The sequence below is a fragment of the Hibiscus syriacus genome, unplaced genomic scaffold (genome assembly GCF_006381635.1).
Source record: "Hibiscus syriacus cultivar Baekdansim isolate YM2019G1 unplaced genomic scaffold, ASM638163v2 tig00010533_pilon, whole genome shotgun sequence".
Taxonomy (NCBI): domain Eukaryota; kingdom Viridiplantae; phylum Streptophyta; class Magnoliopsida; order Malvales; family Malvaceae; genus Hibiscus; species Hibiscus syriacus.
In genome coordinates, this window is record NW_024062223.1 from 1919943 (window position 1) to 1933564 (window position 13622).

General features: G+C 35.8%; 2 pseudogenes; both read right to left on the reverse strand.

The window, feature by feature from the left end:
* Positions 1-1542: 1542 nt before the first annotated feature.
* LOC120204033 lies at positions 1543-4701 on the reverse strand (annotated as a pseudogene).
* A 3125-nt stretch (positions 4702-7826) lies between these two features.
* On the reverse strand, positions 7827-13294 carry LOC120204034 (annotated as a pseudogene).
* Positions 13295-13622: the final 328 nt, after the last annotated feature.

Genomic DNA, 13622 nt, shown 5'->3' on the forward strand with positions numbered 1-13622 from the left:
TGAATAACTAAGCCATATTTGAACTTACTTGGTTGAATCACCGTTCTCAATCCAAGCTATTATTTTTCCACTTTTGAGATCAACCCCTTGAACAAAACATCAATCGAGGCCAAAAAAACAACCAAGTTAACATTAACACCGGCATGATTGCCATTGATATCACCGAGTGACGGGTTAAAACTGGTGTCAAACTTAGGGACGAAGAAAGAAGAAGAATTGTAAGAGTTGAAGTCATCTTCGAGCTATAGGAGTACCATGTAGCCATTGAAGAAGCTGGACGAATCAAGTCTAGACGATATGGAGAAGACGATGGATTTGTGAACTACAGTTCTTTTGCTCACTATTTTATGTGCATTCGTTTAGTTTTCGGTAATAGTTAGTTATTTAGCTGTCGAGGAGGAAGAGAAAAGAAGAAGAAGAAGAAGAAGAAGAAGAAGAAGAAGAAGAAGAAGAAGAAGAAGAAGAGAGAAAAGAAGAGAGTTAATGGAAGCAACTGTCACCTCGGATAAAACTAATGAGAGGTATTATCAGTGATATTACTGAAAATGAACTAAAAGTTTGATGATTGTATTGCAAGTTTTAAAAGTTAGGTGAACAAAATACAAGTGTCCTAAAAGTTTGAAACTATTTATGTACTTTACCCAATATTAAATTAAACTTTTTTGAAAAGAAAAAAGCAATTAAGCCATTTCGTAAATTAGCATTAAATGGGGACCAAAAAAGTTTCAAATTTTATTTTGACTTTTCTTAATCTACTTTATTAAATGGAAATTATTTTAACTTATTTGTTTATAAATTTAAGATTGTTTTTATTTACATTTTAAATGTTTAGATTAATTGATTTTAATTACTTCATAGATTTTTTTTCTCGACAAACATGGAATTACTTTGGAAAAGTTGATAAACGTAGCAACTAGACGCGTATAACAGCTCCCAAGTACCACAAAATAGCCACAAACTACTCAACAAATTAAACATTAACCGATAAAAATATTATTTTCTAATTTCGATTGAGATATGATGAGATTATAATGTTATTAATTGAAAGAAAGAAAGAAAAAAATAATAATTTTTTATTGAAAAAACTACCATATGACGGCGAAAAGAGCAAATAATGTCCGGTTCATTAGGATTATTTTAATGTGTCACGTCAGCTTTTATTAATGGTTAAATAACACAGTGATCGAAATAATTTCTTTTTTGTTAATGGCAGTAACTCAAATGAAAGTTTTTCAATTTCAATAACCAAAATGAAAATGACCAAAGTTTAGTGACTGTTATTTGAGTTTACCCTAGAAAAGTCTAAAAGGCAGCCACGACATTAACCCAAATATCAGCTTACCAAATTCAACACCAAAAACACGCACAATATGCTGCACCATCACCATCACTATTGAAACAAGGATTCAGCATCAATAACGATAGAATTTCTATTTCTTTTTTGGTACAAAGACACGAATAAAAGCTGTAGCTTCAGAAATGGGGTTGAATCAGTCAACAAGGAGGTTCCAGTGCTCAAATCATCATGTATTTATCACTGAATTTCGTAATAAATCATACAGAAAACATAAAGTACAGAAGATATGCAATGCAAGTACTTATTCGAACTTCATCGAGGATCTAGTTCCGAAATAGAAGCCTCATTGACAGAGTCTTGGATATGCAATATGCAGGTCTCGATGGAACCGGAAGAGACATGGAATAGCTACTAAGCATGAGAACCACTGAGGTCATGGTTGGTCTATAAGCAATGTTTTCTTGAACACAAAGCAACCCGAGATGGATGCATCTCATTATTTCGCTTCTCGATCCATCCCTCAGAATCGGATAAACAAATTCCAAAGCAGTCCCTTCTTTCCAGTTTCTCCATGCCTGCATATGTTCGACGTTATGAACTTACATTGTTTTTTAGCAACATCTATTCCATTATCTACCGTAACCAGAGTATGGAGATCTTACATGGGTAAGCAGTGTCTCTCGTATTTGGTTGGTGAAGCTGTTGATTCTATGCCCACTAATGATTTCTAAAAGCAACACTCCAAAGGCATAAACATCAGATTTAACTGAATATTGACCATGCCATGCATACTCTGGAGCCATGTATCCACTGCATATACGAATACATTTCAATGAATAATGTAACAAACTAGATATAAATCTCATCATTCTTAATACTTACTAGGTCCCTACAATTTTGCTTGTATCGGCTCGAGTTTGATCAACCACAAACAATTTCGCCATTCCGAAATCTGAGATCTTAGGACTCATCTCTTCATCCAACAATATGTTGGCTGCTTTCAAGTCCCGATGGATGATCCGGTATTGAGAATCTTCATGAAGATAAACGAGTCCCTTGGCAGTTCCCTCTATAATTCTGTACCTCTTGTCCCAGTTTAGTAGTAATCGCTTCACTGGATCTGCAAAACTCGTAAAATTATAGGACTACAATGCATATTCAATAGGTGTAGTTTAGAAGGATTGAAACGGTACCGAATATAAAGTTGTCAAGGCTTGAATTGGGAAGAAATTCATAGATTAGAACCCTTTCTTTTTGTTCGAAGCTAAAACCAAGAAGCTTAACCAGATTCCTGTGTTGAAGCTTCGCCAATAGCATGACTTCGTTCTTGAATTCTCGTGTTCCTTGGCCCGAATTTACTGACAGCCTCTTTATAGCTACCTCTCGTCCATCTTCAAGCTTACCCTGATAGAATTCAGAGCAAGGAGCAGTGAGGGAAAATAACAACTATTATTTCCTAGTATTCGCTGTCACATATTCATTCCGTCTTTTTGCTTTGAGATGATGGAAATTTTCATATAGCAAGTCTTCAATTACCTTATAAACAGGACCGAATCCACCTCGTCCAAGCATGTTTGCATCGGAGAAGTTTTCTGTTGCAGCTCTCACTGCATGAAAGTCGATTTGCAGCGATTCAACGTGCATCTTGTTATCTACAGGTTAACAAAGAATCATTTAAGTTACATAACATTGCAAAGGATTGATTATTAGTAAATTATCTTTTGTTATAAGACTACAACAGTAAAACAAAAATAAAATCAAAGGCTAACTTACTTTGATCATTCTGTTTCTTTTTCTTGATCCTCATGGGAAGAACAACAATTCCAAGTATGACAAGCACTACGATGAAGGTGAGGCTCGGAACAACTATAATGACTAATGTTTGGGATGAAATGTGACGCCAGACAGAATAGTGATTATCCTGCAAGCGCTCCAACAGATGATTCACAAGAGAAAATTCGCCCAAAAAAATCCAGAGAAAAAAAGTCTCTAGGGTTTAATAAAATATTATCAAATCAAACAATGGCAAAATCAGTCCACAAGCCGGACTGTTATAGCCAAAAATCGTCTTTATTCGAATTTTGCTAAAAATAGCAAAATCCCGAAAATCACTCTAAATTGAAATTCGAAATAAAATAAGCAATCTCCAAAAAATCCGGTCTAAATCGGATTTAAATTGACTTCCTAATTGACAATCGAAATATTATCATAAATAGTAAAAAAATATCTAATTCTAGTGATTCGGAGGGGAAAACGGCAGAATTTGAGGTTGAAAAAGGCCACAGTGAGCGTATCTCACTGTGGAGAGCGTGTGCGTCGAAAAGAGTTTTCCGGATTGGGGTCTTATGCGCGATTCTGACACCTGTAGCCAAAGTTATCGCCAAAAGACTGAAACATACTCAAAACGACCCCAATGAAGAACATGTCACAATCAATTCTCGCATTTGCGCTGATTTGCCAATTCATGGTATCTCAGCACTATCAAGGTGCAATCTGACAGCTCAGCATCATCTGTCTCGGATCCCCTGCATCAAAATGTCTCCCCCTTCTGTACAAGCAAGAACATTGTAAGTACCTTTAGACAACATTATAATGACTAATGTTCAGCATGCATCTTGCAGACCGGTACTTACCTTTTCTTATTTCGGAGTCCACTGACTGTGGCGGAGGACTAGCAGCTTGGGGTGGAGGACTAGAAGGTGAGGGTGGAGGAGACAAAGATGCCGTTGTAGAAGCATTGGCTGTATAGAAGGGATACAAATCCCACCGGAATAAACAGTTAGGCCTCTGAACACCACCTCCTTGCTTCCCATGGCAACAACTTACATAGGAATTTGCAGATTGCATTAGGCAGTAGTCACAATCCTGCTCCGATAAATCTGGACTGCACTGCATTAGTGAATATATCTTCCAGAACACCGTAACGTCTGCTTCCCCAGTTGCGTACATGAGACTAGAAGAGCCTTTGGAAGCCTTCCTCACCACACTGTTTATCAAACTCTCCCAAACAGCATTGAATTCCATTAAGTTCAATGTGAGGTTGCCGGTATTATAGAATGCCACAGCGGGTTCTAGCTCCGGGGTTCCGAAAATGAACGATCTGCATAATGCACAATACAGAAATCCCCTGTCCGTGAATAGGCCTCTTTCTGGTTGGGACAATTGGCCATGAGCTCGTGGATTGTGTCATTGACAAGGCTAAACATTTCTCTGGAGTAGTCTCCGTTGCACATAGCAAGAGCGTAACATTTCTCTGCAATTTCATTACCATCTGCTAGAGTGCACTGGAAATTAACATTGTAACATGAGCCTATAGCTTCACCAACAATCCTGTTCCTATGAAAACCCAGTGTGGCTGACTTGATCTCTGCAAGTGACCATCTTGTTGGGACATTTTTCGTCATTTCAGCTATAGCTTCTTCTCTGAGGAGAGTTCACATTCTCCTGAAGTACGATTCCAAATTTATCTAAATTAACTGTAAGTTGTTTCATCTTGATCTTTAGTAAGTATAATATGTTTTAATTTGGTTTGTATGGACACGTGTAGTGCAACTCTGTTACGGGTTATAAGGCTTTAACTGTTTATATTATAATAAATATGGTTTCGATGGTAACGTAACATGTTGTACTGCGCCTTGAATCTTTTAATGTATTTAATAAATAATTAAATTGCAACCTAAAATATGAACTGTAACCTATCAATAAAATATAGGTAATAGGCTTTCTACTCGGGTAAGACTTTTGAGGATGGGATTAAGCATTAACAGTGATTAGTGTGTGCTTTGTGGTGCTGAGGCTGAGACTAGGGATCACTAGTTATTTGATTGTGGTTTTGCGAGGGAGTTGTGGGGTGATATCCTTACTTTGTGTGGTGTAACTCGTAGGGTTAACTATTGGGATAGGGAGTTGGCATGGGCTGTTCACTGTTTTAAAGGGAAATCTCTCCTTGTGAGGGTGTTTAAGCTTGCTTGAGCTGGTCATTTGTATGGCATTTGGAAGGAGAGAAATAGTAGGTTTTTTGGGGGCAAAGCTAGACTGGTGGGTGATGTGTTGAAGGACATCAAAGAAACTATTCAATAAAAAATGGGGTATTTCTTAAGGTTGGGGGTCACTTGTAATGGTTGTTTCTTTTGATGTTTGTACTAGCAGGAGTTAAATTGTTGTTTACGTAGCAGGTTTCTTGTTTTTCTTGGGTAATGAAATGGAATTATCTAAAAAAAATATTGATAATAGAATTACAAGATTATTACCTATAAATAAAAATTTTCAATAATTAGAATGGTTATAGCAGTTATTAACTGTAACCTAACCGTTAATTTATTATTTATTTTTAGAATAATAAATCTATCACCCCCATAAATATTGAATTAAAAATTTAAAAAAAAACATATTCGTCTAACACTCTTCTTCCTCATTACGATGAAATAGATGACCGAAACTGATATTATTACGACGACGAAAGCCACTAAAGACCCTAATAGAATCCACATATTCCCAATCTTTAGTCTGATTTTATGAGGATCATTAATGGTTGATGAATCCTATGGAAAACACATGAAACAATAGCCTAATTCAATGGAAGTGGTGAATATTTTGAAATGTCAATGGTCGATGTTGTGCATCGATGAACCGAGTCCATTCGAAGTCGAGAATTCAACATGCAAACATGGTGGATCCAGAAATTAAAAAAAATGTCTAAAAATTTAGTATTCTTTTCTTAAAAATTTAGAATTTTTCATTTTCTCTAACGCATTAGACTAAATCATTTTCAAATTATCGGGATACACTTGACACTTAAGTGGCTTAATACATCTGCCCCCATGCAAATATTCTTTAAATTGGTTCCTCAGGTTGATTCGTGCAACAGGAAAAGGACTTGTAGGCTTAATCCATGAATAACTAAGCCATATTTGAACTTACTTGGTTGAATCATCGTTCTCAATCCAAGCTGTTATTTTTCCACTTTTGAGATCAACCCCTTGAACAAAACATCAATCGAGGCCAAAAAAACAACCAAGTTAACATTAACACCTACATGATTGCCATTGATATCACCGAGTGACGGGTTAAAACTGGTGTCAAACTTAGGGACGAAGAAAGAAGAAGAATTTTAAGAGTTGAAGTCATCTTCGAGCTATAGGAGTACCATGTAGCCATTGAAGAAGCTGGACGAATCAAGTCTAGACGATATGGAGAAGACGATGGATTTGTGAACTACAGTTCTTTTGCTCACTATTTTATGTGCATTCGTTTAGTTTTCGATAATAGTTAGTTATTTAGCTGTCGAGGAGGAAGAGAAAAGAAGAAGAAGAAGAAGAAGAAGAAGAAGAAGAAGAAGAAGAAGAAGAAAGAGAAAAGAAGAGAGTTAATGGAAGCAACTGTCACCTCGGATAAAACTAATGAGAGGTATTATCAGTGATATTACTGAAAACGAACTAAAAGTTTGATAATTGTATTGTAAGTTTTAAAAGTTAGGTGAACAAAATACAAGTGTCCTAAAAGTTTGAAACTATTTATGTACTTTACCCAATATTAAATTAAACTTTTTTGAAAAGAAAAAAAGCAATTAAGCCATTTCGTAAATTAGCATTAAATGGGGACCAAAAAAGTTTCAAATTTTATTTTGACTTTTCTTAATCTACTTTATTAAATGGAAATTATTTTAACTTATTTGTTTATAAATTTAAGATTGTTTTTATTTACATTTTAAATGTTTAGATTAATTGATTTTAATTACTTCATAGATTTTTTTTACTCGACAAACATGGAATTACTTTGGAAAAGTTGATAAATGTAGCAACTAGACGCGTATAACAGCTCCCAAGTACCACAAAATAGCCAAAAACTACTCAACAAATTAAACATTAACCGATAAAAATATTATTTTCTAATTTCGATTGAGATATGATGAGATTATAATGTTATTAATTGAAAGAAAGAAAGAAAAAAATAATAATTTTTTATTGAAAAAACTACCATATGACGGCGAAAAGAGCAAATAATGTCCGGTTCATTAGGATTATTTTAATGTGTCACGTCAGCTTTTATTAATGGTTAAATAACACAGTGATCGAAATAATTTCTTTTTTGTTAATGGCAGTAACTCAAATGAAAGTTTTTCAATTTCAATAACCAAAATGAAAATGACCAAAGTTTAGTGACTGTTATTTGAGTTTACCCTAGAAAAGTCTAAAAGGCAGCCACGACATTAACCCAAAATATCAGCTTACCAAATTCAACACCAAAAAACACGCACAATATGCTGCACCATCACCATCACTATTGAAACAAGGATTCAGCATCAATAACGATCGAATTTCTATTTCTTTTTTGGTACAAAGACACGAATAAAAGCTGTAGCTTCAGAAATGGGGTTGAATCAGTCAACAAGGAGGTTCCAGTGCTCAAATCATCATGTATTTATCACTGAATTTCGTAACAAATCATACAGAAAACATAAAGTACAGAAGATATGCAATGCAAGTACTTATTCGAACTTCATCGAGGATCTAGTTCCGAAATAGAAGCCTCATTGACAGAGTCTTGGTTGGTCTATAAGCATGAGAACCACTGAGGTCATGGTTGGTCTATAAGCAATGTTTTCTTGAACACAAAGCAACCCGAGATGGATGCATCTCATTATTTCGCTTCTCGATCCATCCCTCAGAATCGGATAAACAAATTCCAAAGCAGTCCCTTCTTTCCAGTTTCTCCATGCCTGCATATGTTCGACGTTATGAACTTACATTGTTTTTTAGCAACATCTATTCCATTATCTACCGTAACCAGAGTATGGAGATCTTACATGGGTAAGCATTGTCTCTCCTATTTGGTTGGTGAAGCTGTTGATTCTATGCCCACTAATGATTTCTAAAAGCAACACTCCAAAGGCATAAACATCAGATTTAACTGAATATTGACCATGCCATGCATACTCTGGAGCCATGTATCCACTGCATATACGAATACATTTCAATGAATAAATGTAACAAACTAGATATAAAATCTCATCATTCTTAATACTTACTAGGTCCCTACAATTTTGCTTGTATCGGCTCGAGTTTGATCAACCACAAACAATTTCGCCATTCCGAAATCTGAGATCTTAGGACTCATCTCTTCATCCAACAATATGTTGGCTGCTTTCAAGTCCCGATGGATGATCCGGTATTGAGAATCTTCATGAAGATAAACGAGTCCCTTGGCAGTTCCCTCTATAATTCTGTACCTCTTGTCCCAGTTTAGTAGTAATCGCTTCGCTGGATCTGCAAAACTCGTAAAATTATAGGACTACAATGCATATTCAATAGGTGTAGTTTAGAAGGATTGAAACGGTACCGAATATAAAGTTGTCAAGGCTTGAATTGGGAAGAAATTCATAGATTAGAACCCTTTCTTTTTGTTCGAAGCTAAAACCAAGAAGCTTAACCAGATTCCTGTGTTGAATTTATAGCTACCTCTCGTCCATCTTCAAGCTTACCCTGATAGAATTCAGAGCAAGGAGCAGTGAGGGAAAATAACAACTATTATTTCCTAGTATTCGCTGTCACATATTCATTCCGTCTTTTTGCTTTGAGATGATGGAAATTTTCATATAGCAAGTCTTAAATGACCTTATAAACAGGACCGAATCCACCTCGTCCAAGCATGTTTGCATCGGAGAAGTTTTCTGTTGCAGCTCTCACTGCATGAAAGTCGATTTGCAACGATTCAACGTGCATCTTGTTATCTGCAGGTTAACAAAGAATCATTTAAGTTACATAACATTGCAAAGGATTGATTATTAGTGAATTATCTTTTGTTATAAGACTACAACAGTAAAACAAAAATAAAATCAAAGGCTAACTTACTTTGATCATTCTGTTTCTTTTTCTTGATCCTCATGGGAAGAACAACAATTCCAAGTATGACAAGCACTACGATGAAGGTGAGGCTCGGAACAACTATAATGACTAATGTTTGGGATGAAATATGACGTTAGACAGAATAGTGATTATCCTGCAAGCGCTCCAACAGATGATTCACAAGAGAAAATTCGCCCAAAAAAATCCAGAGAAAAAAAGTCTCTAGGGTTTAATAAAATATTATCAAATCAAACAATGGCAAAATCAGTCCACAAGCCGGACTGTTATAGCGAAAAATCGTCTTTATTCGAATTTTGCCAAAAATAGCAAAATCCCGAAAATCACTCTAAATTGAAATTCGAAATAAAATAAGCAATTTCCAAAAAATCCGGTCTAAATCGGATTTAAATTGACTTCCTAATTGACAATCGAAATATTATCATAAATAGTAAAAAATATCTAATTCTAGTGATTCGGAAGGGAAAACGACATAATAGTCCCTGGCCAATAGTGGTATTGAAGAATCCACCGTTTGCAGAGGCATTAGATGGGAGTGAAGCGAGAAGAAGGTCCCGGTTATTGCCATACGTGCTGTTTGTGGTAAAATTACCAGTGTCATAGCATCTTGGGGCGGCGGCAACAAGGCCGATGCCGATAACCAGATAGGAGAGAATTGAAGAAACAGCTTTAAGTTTAACCCACATTTTGAAACTGCAAGCAAAACTGAAAGGAAACTTAAAAGTCTTTCATTCATCGGTCTTTCCAGCGACTATGTCTTGGCAATGGGGACCAGTTTTCCACCATTCCTACTTTTGAATTTACTACGTGCCTGTCATACTCTAGGACCCATTTGCCATTTACTTGTACCCTTAGGCTAACTAGCACAGTGCCTACCCTTCTTATGGTTAAGAATTCATAATTTGATTTTTCTTTAAAAACCATATACATCATTGTAAAATATGAAAAATATTCTTTATGATTTTAAAATTGAAAAAAAAATAATCTATATAAATATCAGATTATTTATTTATTTATTTATTTAAAATTAAACTATTAAAACCCAAAAATAAAGTTTCATACAAGTTTAAACTATATTAATAATAAAGTATTTAAATATATATTTTTATTAAATTGTAAATATTTAAATTTAATACGTTAAGTTACAATTAAATCATCAAATTTGTTTATGAAAGGGTATTTTTATAATTTTACTCAATAGGGTTATTTTTATCATTTTGATTTTGAAAGAATACTTAATAATTTAACGATAATTTGTCGTATTCAAGATTTATATTAAATTGTCATGATTCTGGATCAAATAAGGTTGAACAGATCTCAACACTGCAATACTCACTAATCATTCGGACTAACATCCTTCAAAATATTCACTTCTCAATATTGATTACACTAGTTGAACTAGCCACCATCATACCACCATTAGAACGAATCTTGAGGAGATGAACATGTATCCCAATGATATTATTTATTTATATATTGTAATCATATCCAGAGAGACCGACAAGCTTGGGCCATGTTCGAAGACCTTTAGAGGCAATTCAATGCTTAGGTTTAAAGTATTTTCCGGGTTTATCCAAAGATTCACTGATTCCAAGTTGTTTCCACTATCAGAGGTAAATCGTGTCATATTTGTATCCAAAGGGCATTTTCGACATTTTATTGGGATTAGTATAGGTTTAGTATAATTAATATTTATTCCCAGCCCAATGATATTTATTTATGCATTAACCAATACCTAACTTTTACCATACAGCATGCAATGGGTAGAAAAATATTACCTCAATTTACAAGTCACATCGATCGACCATTTAAACTCTATTTGATCGCCCTCAAGCTTTATGTCCACGACCCATAAAGCCTCATATGCATAGAAAACAAATTTACATCAAAAACATTAATCAAAAAAACATTTGAATATGAACATAAAACACAGAAAAACTATTTACTGAGTTCGAATTTGGCAAAACTGACTTTGGATTCGAATTCAAGACGGCGAAAAAAAAAATATAACTTTTTTGAAAACGTTGACTTTTTGGTCAAAGGGTCAACGAGTTGACTCGGTTAACTTGGTCCGAGTTGACTCATCTTTCAAGATACTTGGTTGCATAGTTGAAACGAAGCCCACACACACTGAAGGCGCGTGGCAGCGCGTGCGGTTGACGACGAGATGATGGAAATTTTCATACAGCAAGTCTTAAATTACCTTATAAACAGGACCGAATCCACCTCGTCCAAGCATGTTTGCATCGGAGAAGTTTTCTGTTGCAGCTCTCACTGCATGAAAGTCGATTTGCAGCGATTCAACGTGCATCTTGTTATCTACAGGTTAACAAAGAATCATTTAAGTTACATAACATTGCAAAGGATTGATTATTAGTAAATTATCTTTTGTTATAAGACTACAACAGTAAAACAAAAATAAAATCAAAGGCTAACTTACTTTGATCATTCTGTTTCTTTTTCTTGATCCTCATGGGAAGAACAACAATTCCAAGTATGACAAGCACTACGATGAAGGTGAGCCTCGGAACAACTATAATGACTAATGTTTGGGATGAAATGTGACGCCAGACAGAATAGTGATTATCCTGCAAGCGCTCCAACAGATGATTCACAAGAGAAAATTCGCCCAAAAAAATCCAGAAAAAAAAAGTCACTAGGGTTTAATAAAATATTATCAAATCAAACAATGGCAAAATCAGTCCACAAGCCGAACTGTTATAGCCAAAAATCGTCTTTATTCGAATTTTGCCAAAAATAGCAAAATCCCGAAAATCACTCTAAATTGAAATTCGAAATAAAATAAGCAATCTCCAAAAAATCTGGTCTAAATCGGATTTAAATTGACTTTCTAATTAACAATCGAAATATTATCATAAATAGTAAAAAAATATCTAATTCTAGTGATTCGGAGGGGAAAACGGCAGAATTTGAGGTTGAAAAAAGGCCACAGTGAGCGTATCTCACTGTGGAGAGCGTGTGCGTCGAAAAGAGTTTTCCGGATTGGAGTCTTATGCGCGATTCTGACACCTGTAGCCAAAGTTATGACCAAAAGACTGAAACATACTCAAAACGACCCCAATGAGGAACATGTTACAATCAATTCTCGCATTTGCGCTGATCTGCCAATTCATGGTATCTCAGCACTATCAAGATGCAATCTGACAGTTCATCATCATCTGTCTCGGATCCCCTGCATCAAAATGTCTCCCCCTTCTGTACAAGCAAGAACATTGTAAGTACCTTTAGACAACATTATAATGACTAATGTTCAGCATGCATCTTGCAGACCGGTACTTACCTTTTCTTATTTCGTAGTCCACTGACTGTGGCGGAGGACTAGCAGCTTGGGGTGGAGGACTAGAAGGTGAGGGTGGAGGAGACAAAGATGCCGTTGTAGAAGCATTGGCTGTATAGAAGGGATACAAATCCCACCGGAATAAACAGTTAGGCCTCTGAACACCACCTCCTTGCTTCCCATGGCAACAACTTACATAGGAATTTGCAGATTGCCTTAGGCAGTAGTCACAATCCTGCTCCGATAAATCTGGACTGCACTGCATTAGTGAATATATCTTCCAGAACACCGTAACGTCTGCTTCCCCAGTTGCGTACATGAGACTAGAAGAGCCTTTGGAAGCCTTCCTCACCACACTGTTTATCAAACTCTCCCAAACAGCATTGAATTCCATTAAGTTCAATGTGAGGTTGCCGGTATTATAGAATGCCACAGCGGGTTCTAGCTCCGGGGTTCCGAAAAATGAACGATCTGCATAATGCACAATACAGAAATCCCCTGTCCGTGAATAGGCCTCTTTCTGGTTGGGACAATTGGCCATGAGCTCGTGGATTGTGTCATTGACAAGGCTAAAACATTTCTCTGGAGCAGAGTCTCCGTTGCACATAGCAAGAGCGTAAACTTTGTAGGAGCCCTGGCCAATAGTGGTATTGAAGAATCCACCGTTTGCAGAGGCATTAGATGGGAGTGAAGCGAGAAGAAGGTCCCGGTTATTGCCATACGTGCTGTTTGTGGTAAAATTACCACTGTCATAGCATCTTGGGGCAGCGGCAACAAGGCCGATGCGATAACCAGATTGGAGAGAATTGAAGAAAGAGCTTTAAGTTTAACCCACATTTTGAAACTGCAAGCAAAACTGAAAGGAAACTTAAAAGTCTTTCATTCATCGGTCTTTCCAGCGACTATGTCTTGGCAATGGGGACCAGTTTTCCACCATTCCTACTTTTGAATTTACTACGTGCCTGTCATACTCTAGGACCCATTTGCCATTTACTTGTACCCTTAGGCTAACTAGCACAGTGCCTACCCTTCTTATGGTTAAGAATTCATAATTTGATTTTTCTTTAAAAACCATATACATCATTGTAAAATATGAAAAATATTCTTTATGATTTTAAAATTGAAAAAAAATAATCTATATAAATATCAGATTATTTATTTATTT